A 12,375-nucleotide genomic window follows, 5' to 3' on the forward strand; every position below is an offset into this window, starting at 1 on the left:
TCTTATCATGGCTCTGAGCCCTTTGGTCTAGTCCAGTTGAACAGCCTAATGTCCTATCAATGGCCTGTGTTTGATCAGGTCACGGAGGGTCTGCTCACGTTCTTTCCTTCTGGGCGTCCTTTTCTCATTGCTAGCTGCATTCCTCAATGATTTTCCTTCTCCTTTTGTCTGTATCACTCAAAGAGCAATGTCATGTTTTACATATATGTGTTTTGCCTGTCCTCCAGTTCCCATGTTATTAGCTTTTAACAGTCACATATCAATGAGGGGACAGGACAGTTTTCCTGTTTGGCACATCCCTGACCACCGCCCCCCACTGGCTTGCATGGGTGTGTGGTCTCTAGCTGTAACTTCTTTGGACTCTCTATGGCAGCTGTTACAGGGGTAGCATGTAGGATAGACTCAGTATGTAGATCACTACGAAAGTTTTGAGACAGCCTGTGTTATGGTCCATTGCTTCACTTCCAAACCCACAGTCGACAGCGTCCTTTCTGACTCACTCATGCAAGTTTCAACTTGCTCGGCTTATCGGTGTCTCTGGGAGGGCTTCATTTGTTTCTGTCCATACAGGTTTTACATTTCTTGATTTTTGTGTATCTTAGAACTTCTGTAATGACCTGCCTACATGCCTTAGAATTGAACGGGAGCGTGTTATTTCTCAAAAATACTGATTTCAAAGTTAAAAGAATGTTTCACCTGCTTATTAATTTATATGGGACAAACTAGATTTTGTTTTTAAAAGGCAACTAAACAGGTCTATCTTGATGAAGCCTGAACTGGAGAAAAAACATCTGAAACTGGAAACTTAGGCTTTTGCTATCACAGTATTTTACAAACATTTGTAAGCAACCTTAGAAAATGTTTTGTTATGAATTTTTTATTTTATTGACATTTGTACATAAAAATACAGTCATGAATAGTTGAAATGGGAAATGGGCATTGTTTTTATTATTGCTTCAGGTTAAAACTCGAATCGAGTTTTTAATTTGGTTCAGTTTGTTCAGGTATTTGGAATTCAGGGAAGCTCTATGAAAAAATCCTGCCTACACGTTTTGAATATCCTCTTCCTGCTTATCTTCAGAACAGCTTGGTTCTTTTAATAGCAAATGGCTGAGTGGAGGGGAACCGTTTGTAGTGGGTAAATGTGAGTACAGCATGTCCTCCCGTTCCAAGCCCAAGTCATGCTAACTGCTCGGAGGTGGGGGCAACAGTGTTTTCTCTTGGATGTTGGTCAGATCCCCGGAAACTCAGCATTTTAGAAGAACATTGCTCATTCCTTACAGCATGGAAAGAATTATCGTTCAATTTTTGAAAATTCAGGAGCTCAGGAACACCCTATCTATTCTTCTTATGAATATGTTGATGTGTTATTATCCTTTTAGAGGCTGGGCTTAAAGTACCCATGGGCCAGGATAGCACAAGCTCCTGTTGAGAAGAATCCCAGGCTTGTTTCTTCATGTAATATTTGAATCTAATGCTATGTGACCATCCTTAATTCAGGGCACACAAATGGTAAATTTCTCTCAATCCAGAAATGCGGATTTCACATGTTGAAAAATATGTGTTTAAGATTGAAGGTAACCACCTATTCCATTCATGAATTAATGACTGTTTTCAAATAATTCAGTTGAATACACTTACAGTAAATTTTCTTAAAGTTTTTTAAAATATATTTTTTATTAAATCATAGCTGTGTACATTAATGCAGTCATGGGGTCTTAAAGTTTTAATAACCCGAAAGGCACTCCATAGCCTGTGGTAATCATTGTATTCCTGAATTATTAGTAAGGAGTATTATCATTGTAAACAATATTGGTTATTGGGTTACTTTTTAGTCCATCCTGGAATTTGCTGTTTTGAATAAACAGTTTGTTTTTAAGATATTCCTTCTTTTAGAAAAGTAGAGGTAAGAAAAAAGTCTGCTTCAGTATGTAGTTTGTTTCAATTTGGGGCAAATAGCTATCCCCCCCCTTTTTTTTTTATCCCTAGCAAGCACTTGTAAAGGATTTCCCAAAAGTTTGCTAAAGTTTTGGGTGGGATTGCTGGGAGGGTACCTGTTAGGTACACCACTGAGTGCTGAAGACAGGTGCACCTGTTCTCTGTTTCTCTGCTAGGGTCAAAGCGTGGGGCATCTGTAAAAAGATTGGCTACGAAATGCTTTAGAACTGACTTAGCAAATTCTTTCTCTTAGGTGGTTATTGTCGATAAGAGTGGTGTAAAAGTTGTGTCGTATGGCTACTCTGCACCCTTGCTTTGTACGTCCCTTGGAGAATGAATTTGTACAGAGTTTGGAATTGTGGAGACTGAGAAAATAGAGACATAATGAATTTAAGTCAATCAAAAAGGGTACAAACCATTGGGATAATATGTTCAAATAAAGTCAGATGGGAACTTCATGAACTGGTAAGAAATTCAGCACTGCGTGAAGTCATAATAACTTCCTTTTATGGCCCGCAATCTTAGCCATAAAAGGGTTAGCTTTTATTGTTGGAAAAGAGTAACTATTTAGATTAGACCTCTGTGTTTAGGTAAATCACAGTATTTCTCAGTCTTGGCCTGGTGGGTTGACTTGGACTTTCTCCTTTTCTTTTTAGGTGAAGATGTGAATTTCGTTTAAACGAGGATCGACACTGACATTTCATGGTTCGGTTCCAGGTGAGCTCACTGGCTTGCCACCCCTTAGACGCATTAGCAACTGGTGTTTTATTAGACTAGACGGTTATTGTGGTTTGCACCTACCATTTGCTTGAGCAGAAAAAGATGTGATCAATTTATATTTTAAAATAAGCCAAATCTGAAAGGTTCTATGAAACCACGGTCCATTGGGGTGAGTTTTTTCCAGCACCTGCCTGCACGTGGGCTTTGCTCTCAGTTGGTCATGACCGTTCAGGGAAGATTGCTACTTTATGGAAGTGATGTCAGAGACTCACTGTTCCAGACATCGGACATCCTGATGTTATTCAGGTCTGATGATACTTGATCTAAAACAGATTAATTACTAAACTCTCAGTGAATAATTAACCATTTGACTTGTTCCCAAGTTATATACTCACTGGGTTAGAAATGATTTCCCAAACTACTGCAGATAAGGAAGGTTATTCCTGGTTTCACAATGTCCCCATTGTTACCAGCTTGTATGGGTGAGAGACATCGGGTGAGTGACATCAGCTGATACCTACACCCTGGTCCATCTACTCAATCAAACCACTTCCTGGGGTTTTCTCGGGTAATGGCAGTGATTCAGAATACACCACAGTGCGTTCTGAGGACTGCTCCCTGGGTCTTACCCTGGGCCTGAGTGACGAGGAGCTGTGAAGTTCTAAAGGAGCATTTTTTGTTGTAATGCTGTTAAATCTGTAATTTGCCTTAGCTGAAAGTTGCATTTCAGCTGAACTTTAGGGTAGCTTGTCTGTGTGCTTTCAACAATTGTTTTTTCAACAATGTTTTTTAAAGATCGCTTATTTCATAGTAATGGGCTAACAGCCTAATTTTCCACCAGTTAACCAATCCATGTCTTAGTTGAGTCCCTGCAAAGTCCTATGTTAAGCCTGAGAGGAGACAGGCAAACTGAGTCGTGGTAGCTGCCTACAAGGGTAATGGTATGTGAGGAGACGAGAGGTAAAAATGGGTGGGGCCGGGTAATGTGTTAATGTAAATGTATGCCTTAGAACTTTGATAAATGTGTAGTTCAGTGACTTTTGCTTGTGAATCTATTCACATAGTGCATTTTGTAAGGTAAGTATTGTATTGCTAGTATTATAATATACAAATGCAGATAGAATTATTTTTGTAAAGCTTTTGTTTTCTCTTTCTTGTCTTCTTTAGATAGGAAATTATTTCAAAATTATTTTGGAATTGCAAGATATATGTTGTTCTCTGGTTTTTCAGAAGCTCCAAAATGACATTTTGGGCCACAGAATAAATGGGAACCTGGAAGATCCAGACACTGGTTCTCTCGTTGGTTATTCTGACATTGGCTTGCCTTTTCTCCTGCCAGCACTCGCAAATCTTGTCCTCCCTTTATGGCTTGGATGATCCAATCTAGTGGCGTGTGTGGAAGCATTCTGCAAGCTGGAAGGTGTTGTGCATAGCACCTGTTACCCTCACTGTTGCTGGCACTGCATTCATGGCTTCACCGCTTGGTGTCATCCCACCAAACATGCCACTGATTGATTTCTGCTGTGTCAGAGATAATAGCAGACATCTCAGTCCAGCTACTTTGGTCTTGAACATAAGAAAATCAGATTCATGGGTAGAAAGAACCCTGTTTCAGGCAAGATGTTGGTTTCACAGGTCCAGCTTTCAGTGTCCCCATGGAATGGAAGTTCAGAAGAGTAGGTGTGTGGGAGGTACACACAGGGAAAAGATTCAGTGTGTTTATAGCTGGTGGTAATTGTGCATTGCTTGGCTATCTGCACACTGTAAGGCTCATCTTACAAAAATTGGTGTTTGCTTTTACAAATACTTCTCTCTGTAAATTGGAAAGTTGCTCTCAGCAGTGGTGAAGAGTGTGGGCCCGGGAATTAAATTGTCTTGCTTCCTGTCGTGGTTTCCTTCACTTCTAGCCGGGTGAAAATCAGGCAAGTTCTAATCTCTTTGTGCCAGTTTTCTAACCGTAGAAGAGTGTGATTGTGGTACGGTCAGCCACTGTTGTGAAGCTTTAGTGCAGTAATGCACCCAAAGCACTTGGTGCTCCTTGTCGGTGCCAAGAGGAAATAAGTTCTACGTCAGCGCGAGGGAGTGTACCATGCACAAGGCTCAGCCTCTTAGATTCCGTTTGATAGGATTTGATGGAGTTTGATGATCTGTCTCTTGAGAGGAGAAAAAAGTCAGAAAGAGAAGGTGGTGAGGCCCTGTGGTCCATGAGTGTTACGGGTGGTTTATAAAGCTCTTTAATCTGTGATTATGTCATTTAATCCTCACAGCAACCCTTATTTTACAGATAAGGAAATTGAACCTCAGCGTTGGCCAGTGAGGGGTACAGTGAGGTTAGGGAAGCCCACCTCCCACATTCTGGCCATGTGCCTTCATTCCAGTCCACTGTGTACAGGTGTTCACGTCTGGGATGACCTTTGGCACTGAATCCCAAAGGTGTGACGGGTCCTATGCTGCTACAGACCCAGGTGTGGATGTTGGTGGGGAGTCAGGGGCCTTCCCTCTTCCATGCTTAGAACACAAATCCGCAGTTCAGGGATTTGTGATCACTTACACCACTGCTGCAACATGGCATAAGTGTCCTGGTGTCTCTGTGGCCTCTGAGTGAAGCTTGTGTCTAGTTTGTGAAGGGCCATTTCAGATCAGTGTTCTGTGGGAGAAATGAAGTGTCAGTCTTTCCTGAACAGATATTGTAAGATTATAAGATTTTAAGCCAGGCCTTTTCTGGGTGTCCCAGTGTCAATAAACTTGAAGTTAGTGAGTAAGGTATGTATAATGTAAGTCTTGATTTGATTTCACTAATTCTGCTCATTGTGATTCAGTGTGTGTTTTAAAATGCTGATGTTGATACAATATAGGTTGGCATTTTTTTCCCTGTAGGTTCTGAGATTATAAATAACTTTAGACGTCAGTTGTCTTACTTGCCCTCTTAAAAATCAAGGGAGTTAAGGTGTGGGAAAATGATGGGAACAATTCACCAGAGTACTTCAGAATTTAAAACATACTGTGAGAACTATTTATAACTGGAAGAATTATTTCATGCATGTTAATGTTTACAGATTGGATTGATTTGGATATTACAACTGAACACATTATTTTTAGGAAATCGTTTTGTATTCTGAATCAGAAATTTGTATGTAGCAGGTATAATATATGTCAAATAAATAACTTGTTTTTATGCAGCACAGTTTTGGTCAGCTGTCACATAATTGTTTTCTGTGGCTACGTGCACTTTATTTTTCAGAGAAGACATAGGTGACCAGAAAGCACGATACTGTCAGTGATTAATTTTTAAAGCCACCACAAGGCCAGGGTTTCTCAACCTTAGCTTGGCTGACTTCTGTTAATAGTTCCAGATAAGTCATTGTTGTAGAGGGGCTGTCCTGTGCATATAGGGTGTTTGTTGGCATACCTGGCCAGGGACCCAGTAGTATCACCTCTCCCCAGTTGTGACAATCGAAAGTGTCTCCTGTCATTACCAGATATCTCTGGGGCCAGAGGTGGGATCATTCCTGGCTGAGAACCATTGATCTAGGATTTTCAGGATTATATTTAAATAATCTACCTAACCTATATGTATGTCATTTTAAAAATAGGAACAGATTTGGGCTGCACCTGTGGCTCAAAGGGGTAGGGTGCTGGCCCCATATGCTGGAGGTGTTGGGTCTAAACCCAGCCCCAGCCAAAAACTGGAAAAAAAAAAAAAAAAAGAACAGATGTTCAGAGTCACACTAAAAAAGGAGAAAATGCTATACTTAGAGAAGCAGTACCTATCGACTATGGAAAATTAATATTTTCCAACAATATGGGTTAGAATAGGTATTTTCTGATGAACTCTTAGTTACTATACCAAATCCAATTGACCAGAATTCCAGACATTTTGATTAATGTTCTATCTCCTTATTTTATTTCAAAATAGATAAATCCTCTGATTCTGAAATTAATTTATAACAATGATCTGATAGTATTTTTAAAAACTTTGAATAATTGGAAGTAACACTGTGGTTTGCCATTATTGAATAAGAACATTCTATATGTTCCTTACGCACATCCTGGGAGTTTAATCGCCTTTGCAGGTGTTTGTGTGTCTTGATGAACAAGGATGTGTGCCACTGGTGCTGAAGAGCTGGGTTCCACAAGTCCATTTGGGACTTATTCAGAAACATTTTAGCATAAGGAGGCAAATAGACACAGCTGGTTATTATGCATTGTAAGAGTATAGATATTTCACTTGGCCCCGGATTTAAGTGCCTGTTCATTTTTGAAACGTGCTTTTCTAATGATAAAAACAGATTTTGATTCTTGTGCACCATGGGCTGAAGTTTCAGCCAATGAGAGGAAAGAATTTGCTCTATGGTAAAAGGAAGTATTTGTTCCGTTATTGGAGCACATGGCCTCTTGCCATAGTTGATAAAGGATTGAAGTTCTGTGCACCCAAAGTCCACTACCCTCTTGACCCTTCATCAGTCATCAGCTGGACGGCAAAGTTATGTGAACTGTAGCTCAGGAGGATAACTATTGTTTAGGTATTGTGTAACCCTTGAAAATGGAAATCACTGATACAGCAGTCTGGCACAGTGTTGTTTTTCTAGTCTTAAGATTATAGGCCTATGTTTTCTATTGCCTATCTGTGCCAGAATAGAGAGATAAAATGACAATATATGTAGGAGCTGAAGTTCTGCTCTTCATTTGGGTGACTGTGAAACTTTTAGGGATTTCTTTTTGGTTGTTTGTTTGTTTTTTAATTTTTTAAAATTGTTTGAGATTCATTGAGGGTACAAAGAGTTAGGTTACACTGTTTGCATCTGTTAGATAAAGTCCCTCTTACAATTGGGTCCCACCCCCAAGTGGTTTGCCATACACTGTGACTCCCATCCCCCTTCCTCCTTCCCTCTCCCACCTGCTCATTCCCCTCCCCCCTTTGGATTAGCTCATCGACTCCCTTCATATAAGAATAGAATATACTGGATTCTTGCTTCTCCATTCTTGTGATGCTTTACTAAGAAGAATGTGTTCCAGCTCCATCCAGGTTAATACAAAAGATGTAAAGTCTCTATCTTTTTAGTGGCTGAATAGTGTTCCATGGTGTACATATACCACAGCTTGTTAATCCATTCCTGGGTCGGGGGGCATTTAGACGATCATAAATTGAGCTGTGATAAATAGTCCTGTACAAATTTCCATACAATTAAAGGATTTTTATTCCTTTTGAGTAGATGCCTAGTAATGGGGTTGCGGGATCAAATGGGAGGTCTAATTTGAGTTCGTTGAGGGTTCTCCATACTTCTTTCCACAAAGGTTGTATTAGTTTGCATTCAGCAGTGTAAAAGTGTTCCCTTCTCTCCACATCCACACCAGCATCTGCAGCTCTGAGACATTGTGATATGGGCCATTCTCACTGGGTGTTAGCAATTTCTTTGCTGAAATAAGAATCTATATGAAAAGAAATGATCTATTTTAGCACAAAATCTCAAGAAATTCCTATGGATACTATGGAATTTTTATTGTCTTAGAACCATTAGGACACCGTCCAACTCTTAGAACCTACCCCACGTCTATCAACAAAAGCATCAGTTACTGACAGCCTGTGTTTGTTTACGTGTTTTCTAAGTCACTGGGGGTATAGACAAATTCTTTCAGCACATTTCCTATTTTTCCCTCTCTGATTGGCTTAGGAAAACTTTGTAAGAGTCATGTCCAATATTCACAGCTTTATGTCATTTAATCTCTATATTTATGGCACTTTCTTAAACAAGCAGAGCAGTGTATCAGCCACAGCTGTTGCTGACCAAAGCTGTCACAAAAGTGGGTGGAGGAAGAGTCAGAGATAGTGTGTTCGTGTTCTGTGTATCAAAAGCGTATCTGTTGCAATCAATCTGTGATCATAACAACTGGCTGGTCCAGATACTTATTTTATCTTTGACCAAATGTATACTACAGGTTGGATGCCATCACTGTTAGGTACGACTGACAGTTAATCAAAACTGGTTGAGTATATATCATCGGCTGACTTGTATAATCAGAAATATCACGAATGTGCTGTCTTTACCAGTTTTGGCCGCAGCCTTTCTGTAAAGTTATAAACACAAAACTTGATTATTAATAGCAAGCAGAGGAAAAAAAATACAAGGAAAACACTATGTACCCATTAGTAAAAGAGTAAAATGTTTTTTTGATATAAACAGGAAGTGATACTTTCTAAGTAACTGTATTTGGATTAAAAGAGATATTTACACTAAGGTTTGGGGAAAAGGAAGAAAAATGAAACATGGTGTGTCCGTGAACTTGCTCAGTGTTTGTGAGTAGCTGGCTTCTGCTGAGCCTGACTGTGTGCCAGGCGGGTGCTGTTCCTGTGCTGTCTTATTTAGCTCCCCAGCAAGCTTTTGAGGTGTAGGTAGTTGCTGATACTATCTCCATTTTTAACCAGTGCACCATCCTGCTTATCTAATTTCCACCACAGCCCCGCAAGTAGGTGATTTTTTTTGTTCTACAAATTTTACAAGTGAAGAAATGGAAGCCCAGGCAGGTTACTTTGTCAAAGTCATCCAGCTGGCCTGGAGTGGAGGAAGGATGTGAACCAAGTTCTGAGTCTCATATAACTCTGAGCGTTTCCAGTGCACCAAAGAGGCTTGGGGAGGCTCAGAGGTGTAGCTGACAGGGAGGTCTGGCTCCTTCCTAGTAAAGACAGTTAAGGTTATCAAGAAGCCCTTCTATTCTGTTGGTAATTCCTGTAAGGCAGTGGGGCCGCTGTTTCCCGAAGCATGCTTCACGCCTTCTGGTTCAGCTCTAATATCTGACAGAAGTCGTCTGTCTTTGCCACTGCCCGGGCTGTGTTTCACTTCATTTGCTGTGCCTCTTTTCAGTGTGTCGGGCTGTTCTATTCCTGTTTATAAATCTTTTAAGGGTGCACATTAAAAAAGTAATTAAATTGTCATTATAATTTAGAGTATGCCTGAAGTCAATCACCTAATTAAACTGCAGGAAGAGAGGAGAAGGTGGTAGGTTCATGTACCTTTATTAAGTATTACTGTATTAATTATACAGGAATTTTGAACTAATCAAAGGAAAACAGTAGCGGCAACACTCATCGTTGAAGTCTTCCCTTTTCTGCTCTTTTCGGTTCGGGAACTACACTCATTAGAAGCATAGCCTTAATGTCTCTTTTGGTTAATTTTTAATGAAATTGGGATTTTTATGTCTTTCAGCATTTTCTTAAAGTGCTCCTGACGGCAGTGACGCACACCACCCCACATTCTAACTGACCAAGCAATTAGAAGTACAGGAGAAAACAAAATTTAAATTCAGGGGTTCACGTGAATGAATTCGTAGGTAGCCATCCACAGTCTATCTTGGATTATAAAGATGGCACCATATTGGATGTGGGTTAGATGAGCAGGAAGTGGCTGTTGAGAAGTATTTTCCTATTAAGGAATAAAAAAAATAGGACAATGAAAACATGAATAAAACTCACATGGCCAAGTAAAATAGGCCATAATAAAACCATTGCTAAAGGAAATTATTTTTGAAAAGCCTCCTGTTTCTTTAGTTCTAAGCTCTAGCACAGATAGATAGATGTAGATAACCTTTAATATGTAAAAATAATGAATTACCCATAAAAATAAAAAAAAGAAAGAAAAGAAGGCAAGAGATAGCAGAGTAAAGGCCTGTAACTGAGGTGTGTAATAGTAAATGTATATCCCTAGAAATTACTGGAAGGTCAAAAGTTACTGAATGAACAAGTGTCATGTGTTAAGATTCCAGTTTTCTTTGCCCCTATATACCCGTATACTTTATCCTCAACTTCAAAAACAGGTTTTTTTGGATAATATTTATTCTTCTAAGTTAAAAAAATCTGAGTTGATCTATAATGTGCTTGAAAGTATTCATAATAGTTGAGTCAGTTTCTTTGGAAAAATTAACTCTAAGTGATGCTGGGGACAAAGCTCTTTCTGCTGCTGTGGGAGCAGTGCCTCCCTCTCCACTTCTAGGCCACTGCTGGAGTCTTGGTTCAAGGAACCCTAAGGCTGCACTCATGTTCCTTAGGCTGGGGGTGAGGGTGGGAGGTGAATGGGGTAGGGAGAGTGAGTGAACGTAGGCCAGTCTCAGTTTCAAGCTATAGGACTGAGGGAGAGAGGGACGCCAAAAGGGTGACATCCTCAGCAAGGGAAGTAGACGGCAAAGAAGGAAGCCCTACAGGCCTTTTGCTGGTCTGGCTGCCTACTGGGTGGTCTTTCCAATGGAAGGAGCAAGGGTAAATCGTGCACATTTAATTTGCAAATTGCTAACACATATATCCTTTTAATACATTCTTTGTTTATAGCAGTATAATAAACATTTCTACTCACTGGAACAAAAGTTACATAAAATAATAAAGACTAGATTTAAATATTTTGCTTATGAGTGTGTTTTAGGGACTTGTGGCCTATTAAGTAGTCCTTGAATCTGCACTCACTGGAATGCGCTCATTTCTTTCCCATAGAAATAAGCGTGTCTTATTCTTTGTGGAACAGTAGGCCCTGTCCCAGAGATTGACACAAAGCAGGGACTCAAAATGTGTAACATACAAAAACATGGTTAGATGAATGTGGATGTGAAGTACTTTGAAAACTTTGGTTAGATATTTTTCATTTACTTAAATGTGGCATGACATTTGCTGTGAATTTGACCTCTTTGGGGAAAGATTTTCTAAACTGATTTGATTTGTACTTTATTTCTGAGAACTCAGTTAAATCTCTAAAAGAATTCATAACTTGATATTTGCCATGGACTGCCTATAGAAATATTTCGTAATAGTATATCCTATATGCTTTTGATTCTTCGGAAAGCGATATTTTAGAAAAGCTGTTTTATGCACAGTAACTATCAATAGCCATTAATAATTTAAAAACATCAATTTATAATTTCCAAAAGGATCTGAAATTTTAAAAGAAAAACAGTCTTATGTGTTAATGTCAGGAACATTTGACCAGGCAGAGAAAAGATTTTGACTTAGCTTGAGGTTTCATATTATAATAACCCAAACTGCTACAACTGGAAATTTATTTAAACATGCAGTTTTGCTGTGAGAGGTTTCATATTAAAATTTGTGGTGTATCATGGAGCTGTGAACAGAGAATTCATAAGGAAAATATAACTAAATCGATTCTTGCCATATTTATATATTGCATTTGCTACATTAGCGAATGTATTATTATATACAGGGTGTCCATCAAGTTCATGTGCAATATACAGTGTAAACCTATTTTAAATCACACATGAACTTGATGGACACCCATGTATAATACAGCTATCATCTGTATATAGAGTTAAGTGAAGCACACAGGATTTATTTATTTGTTTAAAATAAAGTAAAAATTTCTTGAGGAGTGGTGACTCTTCATCTTTTATCTGGAAGCTAGTGCAATAAATTTGTTGTAATTATTTTAATCAAACACAAGTTGCCATTATGTTAGGGAGGTTTCCATGCTGGGAAAAAGAAAATGCAGAGCTACAAAAAGATTCAGCTATGAAATATTGATAACGATATTGTCAACAAGAGGCTGGGCTGAGGTGCCACTCTAACTTTGTGAACCTAAAAGTTTCTGAAAAAATTTTTAAGTGACAGTATGAAATTGTAAGTGGTGTTTCATTGTTGTTGGTTTTAATCATTACAGAAATCAATAGCTCTCAAGCTATTTCCCCCATCTTCCTGCAGCTGTCAGAATAGCCATCTGTTCTTGC

General features: G+C 39.1%; 1 protein-coding gene across 3 annotated transcripts in view; it reads left to right on the forward strand.

The window, feature by feature from the left end:
• Positions 1-12,375, forward strand: part of HIVEP2 (human immunodeficiency virus type I enhancer binding protein 2) — a 177,477-nt gene that overhangs the window by 66,785 nt on the left and 98,317 nt on the right. The window contains exons 1-2 of one of the 3 annotated variants that reach the window (XM_023513486.1): positions 2,249-2,403; positions 2,595-2,655. The gene's annotated coding sequence lies outside the window, so the exon portion shown is untranslated. Of the gene's footprint in view, positions 1-2,248; positions 2,656-12,375 lie in introns of those variants that run through there. The other 2 variants (XM_012805464.2, XM_023513484.1) reach the window with 2 other exon arrangements.

Source organism: Otolemur garnettii, unplaced genomic scaffold (genome assembly GCF_000181295.1).
Source record: "Otolemur garnettii isolate 467f Iridium unplaced genomic scaffold, OtoGar3 scaffold00042, whole genome shotgun sequence".
NCBI lineage: Eukaryota > Metazoa > Chordata > Mammalia > Primates > Galagidae > Otolemur > Otolemur garnettii.